We start from the raw sequence: 26,079 nt of genomic DNA, 5'->3' as shown, positions 1-26,079 counted from the left end.
TTATAACCCGGCCCCAGAGTGGCTGGTTGTCACAACGCAATCCCTTGCGTTCATTTGCATATTTTCCTGGAACAATGAGTATTTATTGCATTCTCGTTTGACTGTGCATGAACCACCAGAATTGACAACAACAACTGCGGATAACAAATGATGGTCAAATGACCCAAAAACTGTGCCCACCTTCCTGATTCACACAACTTCAAAATAGTGCTTTGGTTCTTGTCACATCACATGGCTGATTGTATGCGAAGCGTCATACGTCAAAACGGTTTATTGGCTGACATGGGTTTGGCAGGTTGTTTTGGAGCTAACTCGTGTAATAACCACCAAACGATTGAACAATGTTTCTGCGTTAGTAATGGTGACCAATGAAAAGCGTCAATCCAAAGTTTGGGATGGTTTTGATATTATACCGCCAAATACGGTTTGTGGGAAGTGGCTTGCAAATATTTGTGGCTTTCAGTGAGCTTGAAGAGGAGCCGTGTAAAACCTTATAATGTGAAGAAATTATTTTTGAATGAAAACTTGGAAATACAGCCTTGTGGCCTGTTGTTGTTTCTGACCACAAGTATTCCCGTCATAATAAAGATGCACAAAAAAACTTTGTATGGCAATGTCATCTATTCAAATGAATACCATCAGCCTTCTTCAAATGTGCCATTGATTAGTATCACATTTATTTTACTATTATTGCTGAAAATGTGACTGAATGTTCAATTTTTTAGTGACATAAGTTGCTTTCACTCTTTCACTGGATGTGCCTAATGTTGCCTTCACTGACGCACCAAAGCACCGAATCAATTTTGGCACTTTTTGAAGGGCAGCCTCAAGCCTTCATACTTTACCTGCCAATCTCTTCTGAGAAGCATGATGGATGACCCAAAGCAGAAGCTCCCGCTTGTCACCCCGCCAAACAAAACTTTTCTCCTCGTGATTGTGTTGCATAATTTGCCATTGTTGCAGACTACGGTACTCTTTTTTTGTCTTTGCCGATTCTTTTTCTTCAAATCCGGGCTTCTTCTTTGTTTTCCGGTGACTTCCTGGTGCTGTACTACAGCGCCACTTCAGACTGGGCATTGACATTACAGCCTTTCAGCATCTTCTTGTGGACACAAGCATTTCCTGAAACGATTCAGTATTTGTGATTTGTTTAATGAACGAAGCCGGTTGCATTTCCGTGGCAACAATTGTAAAAAAAAAGAACAATTGTAGCTTCTGACATCTAGTGAAAGAGCATTAAATTGTTTGGGTTTTTTTTCTTTTTTTTTGTTGTAATTTTAAAATAAGTGTAATTGGACGGTTTCTCACATTTCACCAGGAAATCACTGCATTAGACCACCAGGCAGTACTTTTGAGTGTTTTTTTCTTCAAACAGGGTTTGACCTTTAAATACATCAAATCAATGAAATGGACCTGCACCTTTCACATTCCACTCTGCTAGCCTACACATCATCTTAAATGCTTTGGCCCTTCGCACTCTGCCAATGCGGAAATTGAACAGTCATGGAAGCGAGAGAGGAAAGAAGAATGAACCCGTCTGGACTCCCTCACAGCACAGATATCCCGGCAGACTGTTTAGTTGACTCACGGAATGACGCAGGCTCCGGCATAGTTGTGCTTACTTCCTGGAAGTTGGGGTGCAAGTGGATGCCTTGACACTACTACTGTTGCTGAGGCCGTCGCACTCACGGAAACTTTGAAAGCACGCGCTGACGTACGGACCAAAAAGAATCAAAACATCTGGATCGCAGCACGCATGTGTGTGTGTGGGGGTGCGTGTGTCACTATGACTTTCCAGTTTTCAGGCAAAGAATCTTTACTGGAAAAATTTTTTTGCCGAGGAGAATCAAAGGGATGCTAATATTTATATTCCTGGTGAGTTGTGGCTTAAGCACTTTCCCGGAAATTTGAAACATTTTCGTAGCGTTTCTCCTCGATTTGGCACACGCTGTCTCATTATTTCACACAATGACATTGAAACATTACAAAATTACACATAGAGTGCAGTTAATTCTTCAACTCGGCGGAGCGACCACAAAAGTGCATTAGAACCTGTGAAGTTGAAGGCAATTAGTCATCTGCTGAATGTTGACTTGCAAGTTATTCCAATTCAAAAGACTCTTTTGCAAAACAAAATGGAAAGTAAATTGCTCAAACTTTCGCCAAATATGTTAAGAAACATACAACTACAATGGGACAGTGAGTGGATATTTCTGATGTTCTTGAAACCTACAATTCATTTTAGAAAGTGGAGCAGAGGGAATGGGGGGGTATTTTGGCATTGGATTGGGATTCTTTTCCACACTTGTGCAGTTATACATCGGAGGCATCCTGTTTATGTGTCTGCGACTGCTCCAGGGGGGATGAAGGCCGCATCGCCGAACTGCAGATCAACAGCTGGGAATGGCCTCTCAGTGGGACGAGACATGCCGTTCCTATGACAAATACTCGTAGAGCAACAGTAACATGTGTCTCCAACCCCCCCTCAGCATTGCGCGCAGTGTACTTAATGAATAGCACACTTAAGGCCGCAGGCTTTATTTTTTCCCTTTTTTTTTTTTTTTTTTTTTTTTGTAGCCGGAACAGTGAGTGGGGAGAAAATGGCCCCTTGTGACCTGGGAGGGCCATCTTGGATAATAAATCCATGACCCTGAGTTCCGGAGTGCTTTGGGCAAGGTCGGGGTGGCAAATTTCCCACTTCCACAATATCAGATGTTAACGTTAATTCCTCTTAGGCGATATGTAATGGCGCAGGAATGTCTTCTCTACGCGGCCTCATCCAGGGCCGACCGAATCTGTTGAAAATGTGTGACAGCTGTGGAAGTTGGCCGAGCCTTGGACCGTGGATGCATTCAATCTGGGGGGGGTGTCAACGGAGGTTGGGGGCTGACTTGTTTTGTTGTGTTCAAGTTAACTTGCTTACTCCTCTTTAAGCCCTTACACATCGTCAGCCAGTATTTTCACAGCTTTGCGGGAATTATCAAAGCTTTAACAGAGTTGTTGGATTGTGACAACCGCTTTCAACACAAAAAGGCAGCAGAAATTATTCGTGGGTGTTAGTATGTCACACCCTGTTATTCCCATTCACCAGTGTTGGGGGGGGGGGGGTAATGCGTTAGAAAAGTAACGTCGTACAGTAATAGTGCCATCATTAACTGTATGTAAAACAGTGCTAATTTTGAGTGGCTGTTAGTGATCAAAATCCGAAATCAGAAATCCCTTTATTGTCATTGTAAAATGCGGATCCGTCAGCTTTGAAGCAGAAGACGTCTGGTGCCCGATGACGTCACGCTACGGCAACTCCAATTGGACAATCTACAATATGTCTCATTAAAATAGAGTCGGATGCGCTCAGTTATTTTTTCCAATTTAAAAAAAAAAAAAATTATTCTATTCAACTCGAACGTTTGCCTCAATATAGAGAATTACAAATAACTGAACTTTGAATTATTTTTATTTTTTTATTTAAATGAAAGAAAAAAACTAGTCAGTTCAATTTTGACTTAACATATTGGCTTTGCCCTATCCAACTTTGCTTTGTTAGAGGAATTAGATAAAAGTTTGCGCGTAAATTAATTTGAGTATGTTGATCATTTCATTTATGGTTTACAGTCTGGGTTTATGTATTTACTGGATAAGATTTTCGTTAAAAAAACAAATATTAATCAAAGGTAGTGCTCTCCAACCATAGGGTTGAAATATCCTCAAATATCCTCTTTTAAAATAAATGCGAATTCATTATTAAATAAATTAAAACCCCGTAAAAAAGTAACAAACTTGAGTAACTCATAACTCTACAAAGACAGTAATATTGTAAATAAACTTGTTATTTTCACATGGAAGTAGCACGTAATATGTATTACGCCATTACGATCCATTGATAAATATGTAATGGTCGGCCATTTGGTGCTTTCAACAGGCAGAGTGAAAGTCTTGGTGAGCATGTCACTTTCAACAAGCTCCCAGTTGTCGGACACTGTCAAGCTCCTCAACAGACAGCTGTGGCCATCTGCACATTGACACTTTGTGTTGGGGGAGGACATCGTATTGTGGATCCCACCTGATTGGCTGTCCCTTCAATTTTGTTAAGGCAAATGAATACTGTAAATCTTTAGAAAAAAAAATCTATGAAATAAAAATAAATACTTATTTAGTAAGGCCAGTTATAAATTGTAAAATTTAATTTCATGTCATTGATTTTAAAGGATTTTTTTTTTGGACCGAAAATCGGTTACTCTTCATATGAAAAATCTATCCAGGATATAGAGAGGGAGTTTTTTTTTAGCAGCCATGAAAGATTAAAATTTAGAGTAACACGAAAACAAGTTTACCTAGCCCTCGCCTTTTTCAAACCTTGCTGAAATTAGCCTGCTTCGAGGAGGCGATCTTGTTTCATGCAAATGAGCCACTGTTCACCCTCCTCCTCTTTTATGTACAGTAGGAGTGGAGCAGGACCATGAATCTAAAAAAGTCAGTCGTGACGGCCGTCAAATGACATTTAGTGTGCAGATCAGTTTATGTGGTGCATGCAACAGAAACATTTTGATGTCAAGCTTTTTCTTAGCTGGCTTGCACACATATTTTCAGACAGATACTTCCCATAGAACACAGTCTACTATAAAACAACCTCTTTAAGTTCTGATTGAAAAAAAAATGAGAGTTTTTTTTCACTGAAACTGTTACAAAAAGCCCCCAAACATTTAACCCTTGGGAAAGCTTAAAAACTGAAATGGAAATCGGAAAAAGGGTTCCCACCCCTAGTCTAACAACTAATAGTGTGGTCCAATTACTTGTATGTCAATGCAAGAGGCAGTTGTAGCAGCTGTCAATGGAGCTGAGGGTTTGCGGCTCTAGTGTGGCACTTTGCCCAATGTGGCTTGCTGTCATGGTCAGTCCAAGCAGCAGGAAAGGGGAAGGGGGCACAAAAGGGCGGAGGGGGGGTGGCACCAGATAGTATTTCCCACCTCCCCAAACCCGAAATGTCTTGCCCAGACAGAGGACTCTTTGTTACCCCCAACCCGTGCGTACAGCTTTCTCTTCGCAATTGTGGAGCTAATTCCAGAGCTGTGCCCCATGAGTGTGCCCCCCCCCTTGCCTCGCCAAAATCGTGCCCTGCAATCTGAAAGTCCTTTCAGCCGTGGCTCCCACTGAGGGGGTACGATAGCATCATCCGTGAATGTGAAGGCTTACAGCAGGACCAGAAAACGGTCACAAAGGAAATTCAATTCATTACATCGTGAAATTAACACGTCAAGGGCCTCACGGAAGGAAAATACCAACAGAGAGTGCATACACAACTGTACTCACAAACACAATCCATGTTTCAATCAATACATTTCAGAAGATGTCCACTACTGCACCTTTCTGACTGTCTACAGCACCCATGGTTCAAGTGTTTTAAGTAAGATTGGATCAGGATGTGTCCGCAGTCATGTGCAGTTGCATAGGTCGGTCAAGGTGAACAAGGAGCTGATCCGAAAGAGAAAGCTCTGAATTTCCTGGTCACTTAACATTCCATGGCCATGTGTTGTGGGTGATGACCAAGAGAAAAAGACTGTGGATACAAGTGGCCAAAATGAATTTCCTCCGGAGTTTGTCCAAGCGCTTCTTTAAAACAGGCTGAGAAGCTGAGAGGGATTCATGGCAGAGCTGCTGCTCCTCCGTTTCGAGAGGTGCCGGTAGAGGTGGCTTTGCCATCTGGTTGGAATGCCTCCCTTCTGAGATGTTAACACCTACCACAAGGTGGCGCCCCTGGGTATAACCCACAAGACAGTGTAGCGACTTTGTCTCCCAGCTGGGCTTTGAACACCCCTCCGGAAGACCTGGACGAAGTTGCTGAGGAGAGGGAAGTCTCGGCTTCTCTGCTTAGGCGATTGCCCTGGTGACCCGACCCCAGATAAGCGGAAGAAAATGGATAGATAGAAGGGTGGATGTCAAGTAGAATGCAGGAGGTAAATGTTATTGATCATGAACTGGTGTGTTTCCACAACTCCTTGTGTTACCTCCTTGCTGACGCCTCCCCCATTGTTCTTTCTCCTTCACATTGAGGATGCAATCTTGGCGTACCGCACCCAAGATCATTGTAATAAAAATTCCGGTACCAATGCCAAAACAGATCCGGTTGCGTGTAATCCTTTTTCAGGGAGCATCATCTGATCCAGGGACGGTGAGGGCTCGGATTGCAGCCGATGCTGCAAATTGGCTCGGGAATGTTAACGTGTGGGGTTCGTGACAGTTAGCAGATGCTGAAAAGCCATTTGCTTAGCAAAATATTTCAACGTACTTCATCTGATTAATTTAAAATGGCTTCAACAATCAGTAGGATGGCCATATCCGATGACATTGGAAATTACAAAAAAAAAGGGGGAATACATAACAGTGGATATTATGAGAATAAATGTATTTTTTTAAAATATTCCTCTTAAATATATTAACTTGCACAATTTGTACCAAACAATGTGACTTTGTCAATACTCGACGGAGAGAAAAATTGCGTTTTGATGTTTCAATAGTTGACTTTTGTAGGGATGAATCGCTATACTGTTGCCAAAGATGCAAACCAGACAGACTTTGTCAGGCTTCTCAGTGTGTTTAGCTCTTGTTGGGTGAAGCCGCTGCCCTCTTTTCCAACCATCTAGCTAGCTGCCTCTTTGACTCGCCAGTTTTAGCTTTAATCAGCTTCCACTTTTTCCCCCACTCATTTGTTACCGTTGCCGTCTATGTCCAGCATTGGCTCCTTTCCTTCAGTCATGGCGGTACCCTCCACATCCATGCAGCTCCTCTGACTTGGCTACCATTTTCTTCCGTGGAGAACTTCACCGGAATGAAGGGCGATTTCTTCCTCGTCCACCAAGGCTCCCTCTATGGACTTGTCTACAATTCCTTTATGATCAGAGGCATCTAGTCCGTGTTCTGACCACAGTATGGATGGAGTCCTTGAAAACTATCCCCCCTGTAAGGGCTTCCTGCAACCAAAAGGTTTGGATACAGAGAGTTATATGGAGAGCACGGAGTGACCTCAGGGAACGTTCAACCCCCTAGTGTTCAGAGCAACAAACTGCATGTAAGTTGTAGAGATTCAAAATTGCTCCAATCTAGTCTGTGAACTTATGGCCGTGGACGCTGGAATCCTGGAAATATATCTGATTACTGCTTACGGATCCTGATGAGCCAGAGCATGTGTTCCAAATTTTGATTTAATAGAAATGCTTTCGGAGGAAGTCACTAATGAAAACTTGGCAAAGCTGGAAGTGCCTATTTATTGCCCTCGCCTGAGTGTTACATGAGCTTTTAATTTACAGCATTAAAAACATGCTAGGACTGCATTACTATTTACCTTTCCATATCCAATAGCTGCCGGCCGGTTGCCATGGGGTTTGCAGCCATATCCAATCCCAGCCCCTTTGGCACACACTCTTATCTCTGTTTAAATATCCGGTTACTTCCCCCTCTGGTGCAGGCACACAGAGAGATGTCATTAAGAGCAGTATCTCTCCTCAGCCCAGGCTTCCTTCCTGTACGCGTGGTGACGGATTGATTTTCTCCGCTAGGGCTCTATTGCAAGAAATATCCAACTAAACCGGTTATTTAATCCGGTGTTGAGTTTTGACATATTTTTCCCCTCTGGCTGGGTGAGAGACAAACATAGCCAACAAAAAAGAAAATATTTTTACTTTTCATGCATTTTTTGTTTCCACAATGTGTCATCACCCTAAAATAACTGGATTGAGTTTATCAGCACGCCTCATAGTTTATTAGCAAATGAACAAAGAGCGGGAATGGGAAGGCAGAATGAAGTTGTGAATGAATCCAAGCAGGAAATTGCATCAAGATAAAGCTGGAAGTGGTGTTTTTAGTACTTCAACGTTAATTAAAACCATCCAAGCTGCACAATAACAAAACGATCACCACATTTGGAGAAGCTCTAGAAATGGCTTTTGGTTACAGTAGGTCAAACCCAGCCCTGGTTTAAAGTCCTCCCATCACTTAATTATACTATTTAATTTGACCTTCTCTAAACCTTTCAATGACAATATCCAACTGTTCAATATTTTTATATTTCTTTTGAAGAAGCTGCAGTCCTTAGCAAAATTCCGTATAGGTGTTTGATCCAAGACAACTTCCAAAGACATCCACTTCCATGCCTTTCTGTGATTCCTCCAGTCTCAGTATCTGTTTGCAACCTTCTTATGACAGTTCTAATAGAACCAGGATATTTACTGGTCATTTGAAGGATTAAACACCTGTTGCGAATATTGCCATTCAGCTCCTTGTTGGATGTTGTGACGTCAGAATTTGGTAAAATTCCGTTTTTATGACTCGCCCAGACCCATTTTCCGAAATGTACTTGGTTGTGTAATTTCACACGCCAGAGACCCATCAATTTGGATCCAAGCAATCAAAAAGGTTATTTTCCATATGTTGCTTTTTAATACGATTGAGTGACGGGTCATGAATACTGACTGATGCAATCACGAGTCCAGGTTTATAAACAAGTGTAACCACATTAGCCAAATTCGGACGTCACAATTTGGCAACATTCATAGATGTCGTTGGAACAAGGCAGTTAGCAAATGATGATTTGGTTGTGTGACTTCACACTTGGCAAGGATCTCATAATCTCCAGAGACCCAACAATTTGTATACTGTACAACAAATACACTTCAATTTTATACAGTATAATACGATCCCTGTAACGCAGCAAAACAATACTGATGCAATCGTGAGTCCAGTTGGATGCAATCGTGAGTCCAGTTGAATGGACAAAATAGGTACCACTTTTACTTTTAGCCTAGCAGCAAGTGTATGATTTGGGTCAAGGGTTTGTGGTTGAACCAATAATCAGTTGCAGTTTAAAACCAGAGGTGGGTATTTCTTACAGTGGAGCTTTGGGTGTTGCGGCTTGGCGTCAACTCTCCGGAGTGGCCCTTGGTGCCCACAGAGGTCAACCCCTCCCACTCCTTCTGGTCTATGACGTCCAAACAAAAAAAACAAAAAAAAAAAAATCAATGAAGATAGTTCATTTCGCCTTTTCAAATTTGGCGAGGACCTATTGATTACATTCATACATCCTTCCCGGGTTTTTTTTTTTCTTTTTTGCTGCGCTACTTTCTGAGATTTCTGGTTATACCCGCAAGGGTTTTTCCATACTTTGAGACAAACCGCCTGCTCATGAATCTCAAAGTGAATATCCCATAAGAACGTATTCATCTCGAAGTCTAAAATTCTCTTTCAGCACCCCGGCTCTCCCACATGTTCCAATCCGATCGTGTTACACGGGGAACAGGAGGGGGTCCGGCAGCTTTTTTGCACGTCTTTATCGTAAAAATGTTGGTCCATTGTACAGATGTCCCAGCGCTGAACTCTTTGGGAGAGTAAACAGTGGGGGGAATGGTTATGCAGGCCTTTCCTTCTCTTTCAGCTGCACTAATGATGTTGTGGCGGAGCACAGCTGTTTCTTCATAGCAGGTGTGCAGCGGGAGCCACGGTGGACCGACCGCGCTCGGCTCCGATTAGAGGAATGCCAAGAACAAGACGGAAGGAGAGGAGACGGGGCGCACAGCGAGGCAGGGAAATGCATATCCAGCGGCCATGCACCGGGATACACAATTCTACAGTGAATTTTGCCCTCAACACCTGGCCGCGGACATGAGGAGGATATTGATGTGGGTCCAGCGCCAGAAACCCCACGCATGATTCCCCGCAGTACATACGGGAACTCGTCAAGAGTCCTTTCCGGAGACGAGGCACAGAGCCACCACGTCCTAAAAATACACACTGCTGATTCGCAAGGAAAGAAAAGGCCTAAAGATCTTTTCCTGTTTGGAATTTGACGGGATGAGAAGAGGAAACGGCAACCATGCAAAAACAAATCAGGATAATTTCAGAGATTGCTACTAGTCAGGTCGAAGGCCCTGGATGAAGGGATGACTCAAAGAATTATGTATGACCGTGAATATTTGAGCATTTCTTGACATTCTCTAGAAAGGAACTGAATGGAAACTATTCAAATTTCACAAACTGCCGCTGAAACTCTGTGACATTTGCGGTTCAGTAACCACATTGTCTGAGAACCTCTTTTTTCTAACCTCACCATTCATTAATTGTTAGGTTTCAACTTGGTCCCATGGTGTCAAAATGTATGTTTTCAAATAAAGTGAAAGTAGAAAGTAATCAGAAAAATTAACACTTAAGCACTTAAGTAGAGATACCTGAAAAATCTAATAAATCCCATAACAATGTATTTCTATTTCATTAAGTACTTTTCCGAAGGCAAACATTAACTGATCATCTACCCTGAGCGCTACGAACTTCTGCGTCGTAAACCGCTACAGTCTGCAACCGAAGATGTTTAATTACATATTTTAACCGCCCAACCCCTTTAACGCTTAGATGCACAAGTGGGTCAAAAATGACCCGGTGAGGTAGTTTTCTTGAAATATCTTCGCACTGAAATTTTTTGGTCATTTCATACTCCAGGTATTCCTCAAAAAACATGTTCTTGACATAATGCCATTAACATTTTTAACTTACCTTTTATACATTTTAAGAAATTATAGTTTTTGTATTACTACCCCAAACTTCCATTAGTGGGTCAAAAATGACCCGCATGCATTTTTGATTCTTATCAACTTTGGCTGTCAGCAAGAAATTAATTGTGAACTACACAGACTATATCAGAAGTGCCACCCCTCAGGAAGATTATTTTACACAGCAAGAGCTGATGAAGCCGTCCAAGTCCATGGACATTCCAAACACAGAGTTTGAATTCAATGACAGACAATGGTCAGCTATGTCAGAAAGAAAATAAAAGCTGAGCAAGATGCACCATGACAGGGTAGTGGATGAAAATAGCAGAAAGAAAAAAAAAAAACAGAAGTGATTACATTATAAAGCAAGACGAAAGGAGTTGTAGACGCCATTGACCAGATTGTTGGCAATTACAACTGCAAGTGCCAAACAAACACACAGGTGGCCCATGGTGGTGTGGTACAACATAATTTCCATCGCCACCCTGAATGCCTACACTGTTTTCACAGTTCAGCACCCAGATTTTAAGAGCGGCATCATCAATGAACTCAATGAAATCTCTTCCTCAAAAATCTGTCAAAGGAGCTTGTCACACCACACAAGAGGAGTTGACTGGAAGGCTGCACCAAACTACAAACCCCAATTTTTGTAGAAATGGAAAAGTGCGGGGTGACAAAATCCACAACCCAGCCACAAAATAGAAGCAGCCAGGGCCATCCAAAGAGAAAAAGGTGCCAGATCTGCCCAAGTAACAAAGATCGCAAAGTTAAATGTAATGTGTGAAAATGTGCAATGATCACATCCGTAAATGGGTCGTTTGTCTGAACTCCATACAATGATGAGACAAGAAGGCAAAACTGGGAAAAGAGGGAGGAATGATCAATGACTGGACAGTTTACATACAAACATACACACAAACACACACACACCTACACACACACACGCGTGCACACACTTGCAGACACAGACGGACAGCACATTTTTGTATAGGTTGGGCTGGGTAATTTTCTTTTTCAAAAATGTTAAAAAGTGAAAAATATTGATATTTCAACATGGGATCATTTTTGTGTGGTCCTAAATATAATAGTAGTTATTATACACGTGATTATTTGTCACCAAAATGGCATAGAAACACATTGATTCTAATATGGGTCATTTTTGACCCACTTGTGGAAGAGTGTAGGGTCCACTCACTCATGCATCTAAGGGTTAAAACATTGACCACTTTCCAACTGATATCCTCGTCTCGTAAAGCGGGCGCACAAATGCATCTTTGGATTGCTGCGTTGGGCAGGAAGTGAAGGCCGAGTCAGAGACCGCTGCTCTCCCTCGCCTAGCACCTCGAGCTAATATTAAAGCAGAGACCATACGTGGTAAATATTAGCTTTTCTCTGCCGTGTTGACAGTGTGTGCTTTTCCACACACACGGAACAAAGGTCTGCCATGCTGCACGCCCACCAAGCAACTGCAACGGGGCCCCGGAGTTGCGCTAGGTGATCGTTGCTCAATGGCGGTGGCTTTTCATTGTGTGACTTATGATTACGCAGTTGAAAGGTCTCCTCAGACCGGATGTGTAATGATGATAATGGGAGCAGAAGGCCACGAGCTCTCTCTTTATGGAGAAATTTACAAGATCCTCGTCTTGTAATGTCTTTATTGCTCGATGCCGTGAATCCATTTCTGAGACTGTATTCTCACTTTTGAGCCATTGTGTTCAACTGGAGTAATACAATTTTGCTTAATTCCAATAAAAGCTTCAAGAATGAAAAAACTTGTAGTCACATCCCTCTACCCCTGATCTAATATACACCATATCTGGTTTGAAACCTTACTCGTAAACCCTAACCCTAGAAATCTTAAATTGAAATGCTAAACGGTGATAGAAACTGTAATCCTAGTTTCGAACTAAGACCCTATTTTCCAACCTAATGCTTTGAAAAAGCCAAGGCTTGAAACATCTGCCGCCCGGCCCTGTAGAGGGCAGAGCCAACATGGCGGCGGCCTCAGGCATTCACTTGGAGCTGGGTATCCAAAAATAAATACAATTTAAAATGATTTGGCTCTGATACCACTATTTTCGGACTTCTGTATGAAGAGCACTGGTGTCACAAAAAAAATGCCAGGAAGCATTAACGCAGCATTGAAATGCGAACAAATTGAACGCAGGCCAGCCTTCCGGAAGAAATTGTATTTAACCTGAGTGGTTCCAGTGTAGTCTTGTATATTTAGAAACCCTCACCCTTCTACTCCAGCCACATACAAGGTCCTCATGCATTCCCACAAACACCACAAAATGGATTTGCCCATCTAACTCAGCTGTTTTACTTACCTACCTGAAACATTTGGGCTTAGTAAACAGGGGTGGCTCAGAGCAGATTTTCCATTTCAAATCTGAAAGACACTTTACTCATTAAAAGTTTTTTTTTTCTACATTAACCTAAATGCTCCAGGAATATGCAAGAGTAAGCATTCATTGCTCAGGTGTTAGCAAACAAACTGTCTCAGCATGCTTTTTGGCACCGACTGCCTGGAAGATCACAAGTACTAAAATCAGACGCCCTAATCAGACTGGCATTGCCTCCCCCTTCCTACCCAAACCGCCTCCCTCAGCTCCCTCCCTCAACTTCCTCCCGACTTTCTTCTCTTCCCCAGTGTGGTTTGCCTTGGCTGACTGATAATAAGAGACACAAAAATCCTCTTTTCTCCACGCCGAAATGAGTCACTTCCTTGCCAGGGCCTCGGTTGCTGGACGGCCGCCAGGAGATACCCTGCTATTTATTGCCGCGTTTCCATCACCACAAGTGGGGAGGCCTGGGAAGGAGAACTTTTAAGTGGAGGCTGAGCACGCAAAGACAACATGCATCCATGCACGTACAAATCCCCCTTAAACAAATCAACACAAAGAAAATCCAAGCGCGATCACGCACACACACCGCCAGGCACGCTCTGCAGCATCCGGACAGGAGCCAGAACACAGTCTCCAGGCTTCCCTTGAAGGTCTCCGTTTTCCGTGACATTCCGCCGTCAAGATTTATGTCCCTTTCCTCTGCATTTTTGGAGAAAGAAAACAGACTTGTTTTTTTTTTCTGACGCACAAACACAGTCTTGTATGCAGGCACACACAGAGTCTCTCATGATAAAAACAGATATGGCCGAGGCTATGGCCCGACATAATTTCGAACACAGATGTGAGGCACACACAGAGGCCTTCTTACATGACTTTTACAGATATTCACCGTAAAGCTGATTCTAGGGAGATGCCACACCCATATTGATTACATTGTTTGTGCAATAGAGGGTCATGGGTTTATGATGGAGTTCCGTTCCAACGGCGATGTAAACCGCAAGTCTGAACATGAGTCGCTAACCTTGTGCTAAAGCCTGTATCTCACTGAGTGGCGAATGATGCGTTTTCGTCAGGATTTGTAAAAGGTTATAAGGATGTTCACCGACAGTTTTTACTGGTCAGATTTTCTTGTCGCAAAGAAATGTTCAAAACAGCAAACATTTGCAACTGTTTTAGAATCCTGACAAAATTCCAACATTCAATACATTTGCAAGTATTCGGCACTCAGGAAGATACCATCTGAACGCCGCAGTAACCGTTGAGTCATGATTTTACAGCATACGTCCAATATTAAGGATCCAGTGACACAAACGTGTCAGTGAATAAGGTGACATATCTTTATAAAACCTTCTCTTGTTCGATTGATTTGTTTGTTTTTTACAGTTATGTTTTCCTCTTATTTGTCACTTCTATTGTTGCTTATTTTTTTTTCCTGATTTCTTTCTTGTATTGTCCATGAACTGTGTGAGTATTTTTTACATTGTTATATGCTAATGGTATATAAGGCCCGCAGTACGGCTCTGACGTCTGCAGTGTCGGGTCAATTTGTGGAGCCCAGAGTTCACAACAAAGACGGTAAAGCAGCATTTAGCTGTTATGCTGCACGCAAATGGAATAAGTTGCCAAACAGAAGCAAACCCAGCGGGCATCTGACGTCATAGCCTCAAGCGTAAATGATTTTAAATCCAGGTTACAAACTATGCTTTTATTGATTTGGTTAAGTTTTCTCAAAGCCTTTTTACAATCCATCTCTCCAAAATGTTGTTCTGCATTGTTAATTCATTGTGTAATTTCAGTAAGATGCATTTTATTTCTCAACTTTGCTTTTAAATGTTTTTAAATCTTATGTTTTGAAAAGCTTTTCAATGTTTAATCATGTGAAGCACATTGAGTTTACCTTGGGCCCGAAATGTGCCAGGTGTCTTAAATTGACATCTTGACCGTTCATTTCTGTGGTGCCCTCAGCACATAAGACTTTGTCCGGGCTTTGATCGTGTATAAATAGCTTCAAGGTCAGAGGCTATAGTCCCACCTGTCGCTTGGAAGCTATAGCTCCACCTGCTGCATGGGCGTGCGACTGACAGCCTGGTAAAGGGGGGATTCACAAACAACAAAACAGAAACCGGCACAGGTGAGGCGACGGCATCCAAGTACACTACTTTTATTTGGGATTAATGCTGTGCACACACATCGTCAGCCATGCACTTAACCCACAGAGTCAAATACACAGGATCCTTGTGAATCCAAAACATTCCTTTCAACTCAAGTTCAGGCACATCCCCCTAATGGAGGGGTTTGCACTTTTATTCATGGGCCCTTCTTTGGAATATCGCTGCTTTATAACTATCAGCCGACTACATGTTGGGCCCTCTCTTTTTTTTTTTGCTTTTTTTTTGCTGTTTTCTTTCCACTACAGCACATTGTCCCTACAGCGCTGCTTTGGAATGCGACGGATTGTGATTTAAATGGCTTTTGAGTACTCCTAATCCACCGGAGGCACATAAATCACACAAAGGTAGCTCTGAAAGGCTCGGCGAATTCCACAGAGCAAAGAGGAAGTCTTAAATCCCAAGCCTCACTTGAATAACACCAAGGTGACTTATTAATGGAATGATTTTTGACTCGTCTATAGATGACCCGTAATCAATTCTTCATTGTCTAATATTTGAGGAAAAAAAGTCGTGGAAGTAGAATTTTTGCACTCACAGTAAACACCAACTCTTTGGCTACAAAAACAAGGTGCTTTTGTGTTTTTCCTTGCCATGCTGTTTATTTTGTCTTTAAACCGAGCAAATCCTAAGGTATTATATACACAAGGAGATGTGGTACAGGAAGGGTGTAGGTTGAGGCGAGGTTAAAAACTCAAGGTATGAAATGTTTTCTCTTCCCAGTTATGGAAATCATCAGAGCCAATTTCCTCTCCTCGCATGATAAGATCGCCCCAATGAAAACCGGACCTGGCAGTGGAGGGGGTTAATATATTAGCTGCATGTTTTTTTAACTGTGTCCTGAGGCCCACAGTGATCCACCACTGAAAAGAGCCCAGCACGTCTCCGTGGTAACCAATGGGCAGTATTAGTGAAGTTTGAGAGACAATCAAACAAAAGTTTACTGATATGTTGATTATGTAAATGTGACCTGTTTCGCTTGAATTCATAATTGTTATGAAAAATCTGTCTGATAAATAGAAAACAACAATATCCTGGCCTACAACCCGATAATGCGTCTAGCTGAACCGCGCAGAAATGAACTAATTCACTGCATGCATTTTTTAAAGCAGAGCTCCCCAGATTGGAAAACACCGGTTTCTGACCAAAAACCAGAGAATACAAGCTTTTTGGAAAAACAAAAAAATAAAGCATAACAGTGACTTATAACTGAAACTTATATTCTTGGCTTTTGTAACGCCTCTGTAACATAAAATACAAGACTGAGAAAGGGCTTTTGATGGCAAAATACTAATTTATTGACAGATATACAACTAAACAAACATGCCGTGAGCAACATTGACTCACCACATTGCTCGAGTTGAACAGCAGTGACTTTTTTTAATGCTTGTCACACAATTGCGACACTCACTTTCTACTACTTGTCCGACCTCCATGCTGACATGATGAAGATTCACCACCTAATCATTATTTTCTACTCAAAAGCTGTGCTGCTCTCAAATCCAGGACATTGCAACACCACCATCTACAGGGATCCGGTATTTAAGTGGTATACTAGAATTTCACAGATAAGCTGGAGGAGACACTCTCCTATGCCTACCTGTAGAAAACGCACCTGACAAACCACCATGATGCCATAGGGTTGAACACACACATAACATGGCTAACAAACTCTTCAAACCATTGCACACGTCCATTCTGTTCATCGCAAAAAACTCAGGTCCAACTTGTGTGGTCGTAATACATATTTGTTGTTGTTGGGGAAACTAGTCAATCCAAAGTCTGTTGCTAGGCCAGTTATGGAGGACACATTTGATAGTGTACTTTAAAGCCAGTTTTAAGACAAGACCCTGCATCTAGTCATCCTGTGCTACAAACCTTCAACACTGGATCAATAAATGGCCTAAATAAAGTAAACAGTGAGAGATGACTATCTATTTGACACTCTACATGTTCCAGGCCAAACTGCCGTCATTCTCAGGGCCTGAAGTGCAGGGCTAGTTAATGTTTACCCAGAAAATATGTAATTGCAGACTTCCCGCTAATAAACTGTTCCAGACCAAAATCCTCTTGTAACATTATTATTATCATAAGCCTTGCGGGACTCGGCCCGTCGATCTCAGCCTCACTTGCACACATAGGCATCTTGAAATAGACAGATGACACAACCAAACTTACAAATAATAATAATAAAACAATCCTGCCGGGTATGAGATGAAGCCACTAACCATTGCCCACATAAGTAGTAGTAGCTTCAGCTACAATTTTGGGAATAAAGTGAAAACATAAGTTTGCTCCCGTAATATTATTACCAAAGAAATACTAATGTTTCTCTCCATTACCGTGAGTGGGAAAACCACAAAGTACACCGTTCTACAAAAGCCTCGAGAAGCAGACTTGTCTTCAGTGGAGGTTAGCTTGTTATTTTTAGTCCAATGCAGTGATGCAAAGATGAGTAATGAGCTCATTTTTAAAAATCACAACAGTTGGTACAGCTGGTCTAACTCCACACGCATATCTTTAACTCTTTCAATGCCATACATTAAAAAGAAGAGAGAGAGAACGAGAGAGAGAACTAACAGTAGTGAATGCTAGCCAATTTAGCTCATTCTGACTGATCTTTTACGGCTCACAGAATTGTGTTATGACCCTCATCACAAACCCTCCTGTATCATTTTTTGTAATAAGCAGTAGAACATGGGTTGATGTGACACAAAACACATACTTTTTGACCCAAAAAGTTTTGCCTCAAAACAACAATGTGCTTTTGATGACAATATAATGTATTTACAAATGTTCACCAGTGTACCAATTTTGCATTTGACAAACTTGACAAACTATTTACATACTATTTAGTGGTCGTAGTATTTAGTAGCGTGTGCGCGCATCGACACATGCGCGTGTACATCTATGTATTCCGTCGTATTACTTCATTTTATCAACCGCTAAATGTATAAAATCTGTCCTCTTGACACTCTTTGAAGTAGATTTAACACGACAAACATATTTGATCAATCACTAGCTGCTTGCAATAGTCAAATTCTCAGAGGTCCACCATGTTCGCAAGCACCAAGCATTGTTTTGATACACGGTGATCTCATCCAAAAGAGACCCAAAGCTCCCATATGTTGGCCATAGTTAGTGTTGTTTTACTTTTACAACTTAATGATCAAACCAGAGTTGGCCAAGACGTTTGAATGCTTAGATTTGCTTTCTTCAACACATTGTATATTATTTGAGTCACTTACACTGGACAACAATATAAATGCAACACAATTTTTCATGAGCTAAATTAAACGTTTTCTACATTCTCAAAAGACCAGTGTTCGCAAGTCTGTATTAGTGAGCACTTCGCCTTTGCCATGAAAGTCCAGCCACCTCACAGGTGTTAATAGGCCGCATGTCTATTGTACAGGCATCTGCCCACAATAAAAGTCCACTCTAAAATTCAGCATATCATTGTTTACCAGTGCCACATCCAATATTCCAGTCATAAATAGTAAAGAAAAGGAATGAAATGGCCCCAAGAAGATGGACGAGCACACGAGCTATGTTTCCGATGCCAAAGTCAAAGTCAGTCAGTGGAACATGGAGGAGGGAGGGGGTTGGGGGCTTTTTCTTCCACTCTTTCTGTGAGAAAAAAGTAGGGTTTGGGGCATGCTGGCATCCCCCCCCCCCCAAAAAAAAAGGGGTAGGGGGCGCGGCTAGTAGTGATGGCGGGGTGCGTTTCTTTCTTCCTTTCACTCCCCTTCTTCTGACTGCACGCTGCCTCACTACCATCAGCTCCACCCCTTCCCCCGTGAGCTGATCAAGGAGTGTGTGTGCGTGCGTGCATCTGCGTGTGTGTGTGCGTGTGTATAAAGAAGAACTCTTATTGAGGCGCAATAGAGGAGGACTTGCTTGTATTGTCTCCTCTCCCGCATGGAGCACCCCTCTTTCCCCCACCATCTCCTGCCTCCTTTCTCCAGGGACAAAGAATGTCCTGAATGCCTGGCGTCTCCTGCAGTGTCAAATAACTGCAGGATAGTAATCCAAGTAATGCACGCGGTAAGTAAGTAGTACTTGTTCCGGCATTTTTATCTTGTTTTTGTGACATACTCGCATGTTTCCAGACGGAACATTTAACACACACACATGTAATCTGTTTTCAGCATTTATACCAAAACTGCAATGTTTTTGTGCACGTCAGACTCATCCATCCATCCATCCATCATCTGTACCGCTTCTCCTCACTAGGTTCGCGGGGGGTGCTGGAGCCTATCCCAGCTATCTTCGGGCAGTAGGCGGGGGACACCCTGAACTGGTTGCCAGCCAATTGCAGGGCACACAGAGACGAACAACCATCCGCACTCACACACAATTTCGAGTGTTCAATCGGCCTGCCATGCATGTTTTTGGAATGTGGGAGGAAACCGGAGTACCCGGAGGAAACCCACGCAGGCACGGGGAGAACATGCAAACTCCACACAGGATGGCCGGAGCTGGGATCGAACCCACGCCCGATGCTGTCTCTCACTGTGAGGCCATCGTGCTAACCAGTCGGCCACCGTGCCGCTCCACGTCAGACTCCTTTACACATTTCAATGTTCCAACTGCTGTTGTGTAAGAAAACCACCAAAAACATTTTTTCTAATCATTTTCCATTCTAGACAAAACTGGATTCCCCCTGAGTCACAATGATGTTTTGTTTTATGTCATAAATTCCATTTGGAGATTGATATTACTGAATGAACAATAGTATTGAATTCAGTCCACACTAACGTGAGGATTTCTGTTTGGGACAACAAAGTCATGCCATGGAATTGACTTACTAAAAACGTTTCAAGTACTGTAATCACATTTATATTATGATTAATGACTCTTCATTCGAGTTGCTCCATGCCCAGTTTATTATTGTTTTTTTGGAGAGGCTTCAATTTTCCACTCACCGCCCAAAAAAATAAATAAATTGCAAGCAAGCTTTTAAACATAAAAGGTCTATTTCCAAGTTCTCTTCACAAAGATACTGTAGCCCAATCAATGAGTCAGCGTGATGGGTCAATGCTTTAACGTCAGGATTTGAGAATGGCGAAACCTCACGGCCGCATTGAATCCTCTTGGAGCGACCAAAGAAGAACACCATCCATCAAACTAACTTTCTAACATCCCACTCTTGAAAAGGTAAGCGGTAAAAGCCTTCACACACTGAATGACTTCACTCGTCATCCACGGACCACCGCTTTTGATGAATTTGCTTTGCAACCACGTACAAGGTTCACTGCTAATTTTCTGCTTCATGACGACCATGATGGTCCAAATATGTTGTCATCCACAGGCGACGAGATGTATCACTTCAACCTACTTCCTTGACACAATTACTAATTTCCCAGCTGCCAGGGCTTTAGCGCCATCGTGATAAATCACAAAAAAAAAGGTGACTTGAGATTTAAGTGTAATTTTCTCAGTGAATACGCTCAGAACTCAAACCACTTGTATCTCAAATCACCTTTTCCTATTGCAATGAATGGAAATGACAGTAATCCGTTCCAACCTTGCCCCCCCCCCACAAAAAAATGATTTAATGTGAAATTTAATGAGGGAAAAATAGCACTCAATGAAATTGTACTTTATAAAAAAAAACACAGTAATGATAAAATTAAATAAATTAAAAAGAACTGATCATTTTTGTGAAACTGCGTCAATGACTTGGCCGTTGTGTTGCACTTAATAGTGCAACCGACTTTTCCACCTCAGGGTAGTATAAAACAGACAGACTGATACAATTCCTAGAGCCATCCAAACACCTCTCAGCTCATCAGTGCGGCACTCATATTACGCTGCTGCACCATTTGTGTTCAATCTGTTGCTTGAACAGTTACAGCACCACGATATTAGAAATCCCTTTATGGATGCCATTTAGTGTTAGCATTAAGCGAGCGGACTGAAATGCTAAGATGATCCTCCCCCATATTACACTCTTGCGACTAAAAATGACTCAGAGAGCTGGCTTTGGCCCGCAAACCTTGATTTTGACACTTGTGGTCTTTGACGTGTAGGCCAAGACTGTCAAGATACGCATCGGAGGGGAAAGTCACGCAACTATGCAACAGCGTGACGCCGCAGCGTTTCTTTTCCAGCGGCTTTCATCTGACTATCAAAAAAAAAAAAAAAAAAAAGAAAAACACTGTAGTTGTGACGGATATTTGAGGGAGAGAATGTGTCACGACAGCTCGGTGGATGAAGTTGTTTTTCTGCAAACTTGAATTTCCTGACAAAAAAAAAATAAAAAAAAATAAAAATAATAATAATAATAATAATAACTAAAATGATTTCACCGGCCTATCATTATTCAAACCACAGTAAACATCCACACATGACGGACATATGGATAAAGCAGACACATGGTGTTTACATTGAGAATAGGCCTGCCAATTTGTTTTTTCTCCTGCTCTGACTGACATTAGAAACGACCCACGAGGAGGAAAAGGAAAAAGCGGAGCGCCAGAAATGAAAGCAAAAGCAGTCCCGCTCTGCTTTTACTGAGGTTCAAACCCATTTTCCTGCCAGACAGCACTTGTTAAAAAGCAAATCTATGAGCTGCTTTTGTCCTGTGTTGCGATCAAAAACTTAGTTACAGTAAATAAAATGATTGAACTTCACAAGTCCGATTGAGACACAAATGTAAATGTTACGATTTCAAAATGGGGTCGGAGCAGGGGCGGTTCAACGTCCCAAGAAAAGACTAATCTCTGGTAACAGCAGTTAACAAGCTTTCATTTGAATTACTCTCTGTGGGCTTCTTCGTTCACACGGCATTTTCATTCGGCTCGTGCTCATCTTAAAAAATAAAAATAAAAAAAATAAAAAACACCCAGATCATCAATCTTGAGGTGACACAAGACGCAGAATTATGACAAAAGTAGCGGGCCGATACAGGCTTCATTTGAAGGTATCGAGTACTCGTGGCGGATGCCAATACAAGCAACTGACACTCAAAGCAAAAAAAAAAGACAACAACAAAAAAAACAATTGACCAAGTAAGTCTTCCTTTCCAGTAATTTCTGCTCCACTGCGGCCGTTTGACACATCAGTGAATCATCATGGGCGTTAGAAAGACAAAAAAGTTATTTTTCAGAATTATACGTCCTTGTGTTAATAGAAATTTGTATCATAAGTGTTCGTGGCAGGAGTGCTTGGGTATCGGTATCAGTGAGTATTCATGACTGAATACTCCTACTTGAAACAAGTCTGGAAAAAAAATTGGTTGTGCAAAGCCTGAGTTACTAGATTTGCTCTAAAGCTATTTTCAGCACTTCAAACAGCACTTTAAATTGATTAATAATTCAGAAAAATAAGACGACATGGTGACATACTGTATCCTACTGTGTAACGTAATGATTATGCACTTCGTTCTAATCTAATCAAATGTATAATTTGTTACATTGTTATGGTTTCCATATCTGTCTGAATTTAAAAAAATGAAGCACTTAACATTTTGCGCACAACAAATTGCTCTACAAAAGCCTCTGTAAACAACAACATTCCCTGGGGTTTGTCCAATTCTACATTTCTGAGCATAAGTGGCTCTTGGATGCGTGGGCCGGGTCATTTGCGGCAGGCTTGGTCTGGCACGTCAGTCACAGTCTGCAAGCAGAGCACAGTAGCACCTTTTCCTTGTTGCCCGGCTGCCTGTCAGCAGCGACATTAAGCCATTACGCCGGCGTGCGAGCCGCCCTCGTGGCCGCCCCACGCCGACACGCATCCGCCCTGGGACGCATACCGTAATTACCCCCCTCACACACACACCCACACACACACACTTCATACTCATCTCCCCTGGCAACTCCAATCACGGCGGCCAAAGAGCTCGGCCTAATTCATTACGTTTGGTGGAGGGAAGTGGGCTGCCTGTAATGACACCAATTGCGCTGACCTAAACGCTGTAATAGGACCTCTCAGTACACTGGTGAGGAAATGGCTGCAATTGAGGCTCTTCCATTTCCTAGCAACCCAAGCGGGCCTGCAATTTGAAAGGAAGGGGGGATGTGGGAGGGAGAATGCCTCACATTACCTGCGCCCGCAGCTTGAAACGCGGCCTAATGAAGGCGAAATTGTACAAATTAAGCCGAGGCAACAAACAGAAAAGTGGAAGCATGTGTGCCAAATGGGCTCTCTCGTTAATTCGGTGGCTGTCTCTTAACGGCGAGATTACAGCCGACCGGAATTTGCCGGGCCGTGCAATCAGGAAAGACCAGAGGGGAACAAACACAGGCTGCTTGTTTGGTCCCGAGGAGGGAAGGTGGTGCAGGCGTAGGGGACGCAGGGGGCGTAGGGGTGGTGAGGAATTCTCATCATAGTTCTAAGGGGTGAGTCCAATATTTAACACCAAACTGCGAGGCTTGTTTCGCAAGCAAGACTGACCTGGGGCAGATAATATTAGAAAATACTTTTAATGATGTGTTATATGCTGCTAGGCTGCCAGATGGGAGAGAGGAGGGTGTGTAGGTGATAGGTGATGGAGTGGGGGAGTTGCACACCAAGCTGGCCAATATGGGCAGTGAGCGAAAGTTCAAACAAGAACATTTCAAAACAGTCAAGAGCCTTCAGGGTCTGATGCAGAGATACTAGACACCTATTTATCCCTTTTCATATAAAGTTCTATACAAACTACATCAGTTTGGACTTGGCGACCGGTCTGCATGTGCGTGCGTGCTTGTTTGGGAGGGGGTCAGATATGGACGCACGCTCTAAGGTAAAGTGGACTCCAATCGCCCATGTCACATGCATGGCCAGCTACATCATCCGCAAAGGGAAATCTTGCAGGTTATCCGCCAATGTCATGCACAAAAGCCTAATGAGTCTATTTCTGTTCCTGCAATATCAAGCACAGCGTATTTGTGCATACTGCGCTCTGACAGCCCTGATTTTGATGAAAATGAGTCAACACAACGGCGAACGAAGAACGTTGTGCCCGATTCAACATGTGCAAAGTCTAGCAAAATACCAAAAGAAAGAAAACTCCACCCATACGCACTGTTAGACTGCAATTGGGCTCTTCGCCTGTAAAGAAACAGCGAATATATAATAAGAATAAAAAAAGAAAATGCCCCTTTTGAGTGCTTTTATAGAATCATAATTTACGCAGTTCTGTTACCATTGTACTTGTCTGTAAAGAGTGGATCCTCGATTTAACACACCAAGAAACATTGACCTTCAGATATAATAGAGAGAAAGGTGCAGTCCACTCAAAGCGGCTATTCGTACAGAAGTTGTCAAACTCTGTTAGTTCCCAAATTGGCCGCTGTATTTTTTACTGGCGCTGTGCAATCAACAGACAAGACACTGGTACACGTATTTCAAGATTGTGTCTCGGTTATAAATTCTCAATTGTAAGCGCCGCCCTGAGGACAACCATATCTATGATATGGCACCCATCAAAAACAAGTTGGACACCCTGCTTTTCAGAAACAGCGGTTGTTGGTACACTTCATCTTTGGCCCCTCCCCACTTTAAAAGGAGACATGCTGCTGCCCATCTGTACACACTAAATGCACAAGCCGAGCAATGAAAGCTAAACCGGGCTCGGCAGCTGTGTATGACCCCCACCGCACATGGCATTACCTCAACCCCGCTCGACAAAACACAGGTTGCTCCCATTATAGCGCCGGGCGGCCCGTGCGCTCCTATTGGTTGGCTCGAAATAAAAGCAAAAGCTCGGCGTGTTTTAAAAGCCTACCTTTGGGATGAGGTAGGGGATGCTGGCGCGCCAGTGGGTCAGGAGATAATGTTATCTGGACGCTCTTCAGTCGGCCGCAACCGCTCCACAGCATTGCGGGGCCAGATCAGCGTTCTGCCGACGGACTGGTGAGCAGCTGGAGAGCAGGAGGGTTCTTCTATCGCCCTATCGCCCCAAAAGATGTCTCCAAACCTGCAGGGAAAGTACATTCTTGCTTTTAAGGGTCATAAATTATAAGAACACATAAAGCAGGCCTGGGTGATAAAACAATATTATTGACAAATTCCAGTTTATTGTTGTTGAAAATACTAATTTAGTTTTTTTTAAAAACTGCTTAATCGCCGACTTTTCGCAACCCTCCAGTGACTGTTTTTCCAAGTGACTAGCGAATTTCATTCTCGCAAAAAAAATAAAAATAAATAGACAACAATGGAATAGTTTTTACATTGTTCCATTTACACATTGCAAAAGCAGTGGTTGAGCCTCATGTTGGAAACTTTTGACCAAAGACGGTGAACATGAAAAGTCTACACACCCCTGTTCATACCAGGTTTTTGTGATAGAAGAAAAAAAAAATGGGACAGAGATTACTAACTATTTCAAAATAAACTTAATTTGACCTATAAAAATGTAAATCTTTTTCACAAAAAATAAACATTTAAAATCATGTGATTTCACAAATGTGCACCCCATCATAACTGTCTTCAGAATTATCGAGTTACTTTCAAACTCATGTTAATTGGGAGTCAGAACACAACTGCCGCCATTCACTCCGAGTAGCACCAAATACATTTAAGATGTTCTAGTAGGCTTACTTTGACATTTTATTTCATTCTAGCATATTTTGTGCTCACACTGACTGCTTTTTGCTGTTGTTAATAATTCCCTCTACATTGTTTCTTGTGTCAGAAGTTTACTCAATGTAAACTTATCATTGCTCAGAACATATCGGAATGAGCATTTTGTGACTCGACATCCTCTTTAAGGAGTTGAATGAGTATTTGTACTTTGACCAAAGTTGTTTAGTTAGACAAGTATTTGTCCTTACACTTAAGCACAGATTGTGAGTATTTTGGCAACCTGTGTCATTTCGGGCACCGCGGCCTGAGAAGTGGGTCACAGTGAGGCGAAGGAGCCCGGCGGCCACTTTGAGCCGCTTCAAGTCCCGTCACGTAAACAATGGCACTTCACGGGGAGAGGCTCGTCTTCCTTCCTGCCTGGCTTCCTGTCCATCGTTCTGCCTGACTTGGCAAACTCAATGCTGAACCCCCCCACCCCAACCGCTTGTCCCTCCCTCACCCATTCAGACCTCCCTCCCT

General features: G+C 42.5%; 1 long non-coding RNA gene and 1 pseudogene across 2 annotated transcripts in view; one reads left to right on the top strand and one right to left on the bottom strand.

Moving 5' to 3' along the window:
• Nucleotides 1–26,079, bottom strand: part of LOC148338532 (uncharacterized) — a 68,603-nt gene that overhangs the window by 31,782 nt on the left and 10,742 nt on the right. The window contains exons 2-3 of one of the 2 annotated variants that reach the window (XR_015842908.1): nt 24,761–24,952; nt 8,742–8,968 (exon numbers count right to left, since the gene is read on the bottom strand). This is a non-coding gene — a long non-coding RNA (uncharacterized LOC148338532). Of the gene's footprint in view, nt 1–8,741; nt 8,969–24,760; nt 24,953–26,079 lie in introns of those variants that run through there. The other variant, XR_015842909.1, reaches the window with a different exon arrangement.
• LOC148338533 (uncharacterized) lies at nt 10,724–11,369 on the top strand (annotated as a pseudogene).

This window comes from Idiotropiscis lumnitzeri, chromosome 4 (assembly GCF_059441095.1).
Source record: "Idiotropiscis lumnitzeri isolate Australia: NSW breed Sydney's pygmy pipehorse chromosome 4, RoL_Ilum_1.0, whole genome shotgun sequence".
NCBI classification, from domain to species: domain Eukaryota; kingdom Metazoa; phylum Chordata; class Actinopteri; order Syngnathiformes; family Syngnathidae; genus Idiotropiscis; species Idiotropiscis lumnitzeri.
Note: the sequence above shows the minus strand (reverse complement) of the source record. Positions and strands in the feature narration are given on the sequence as shown.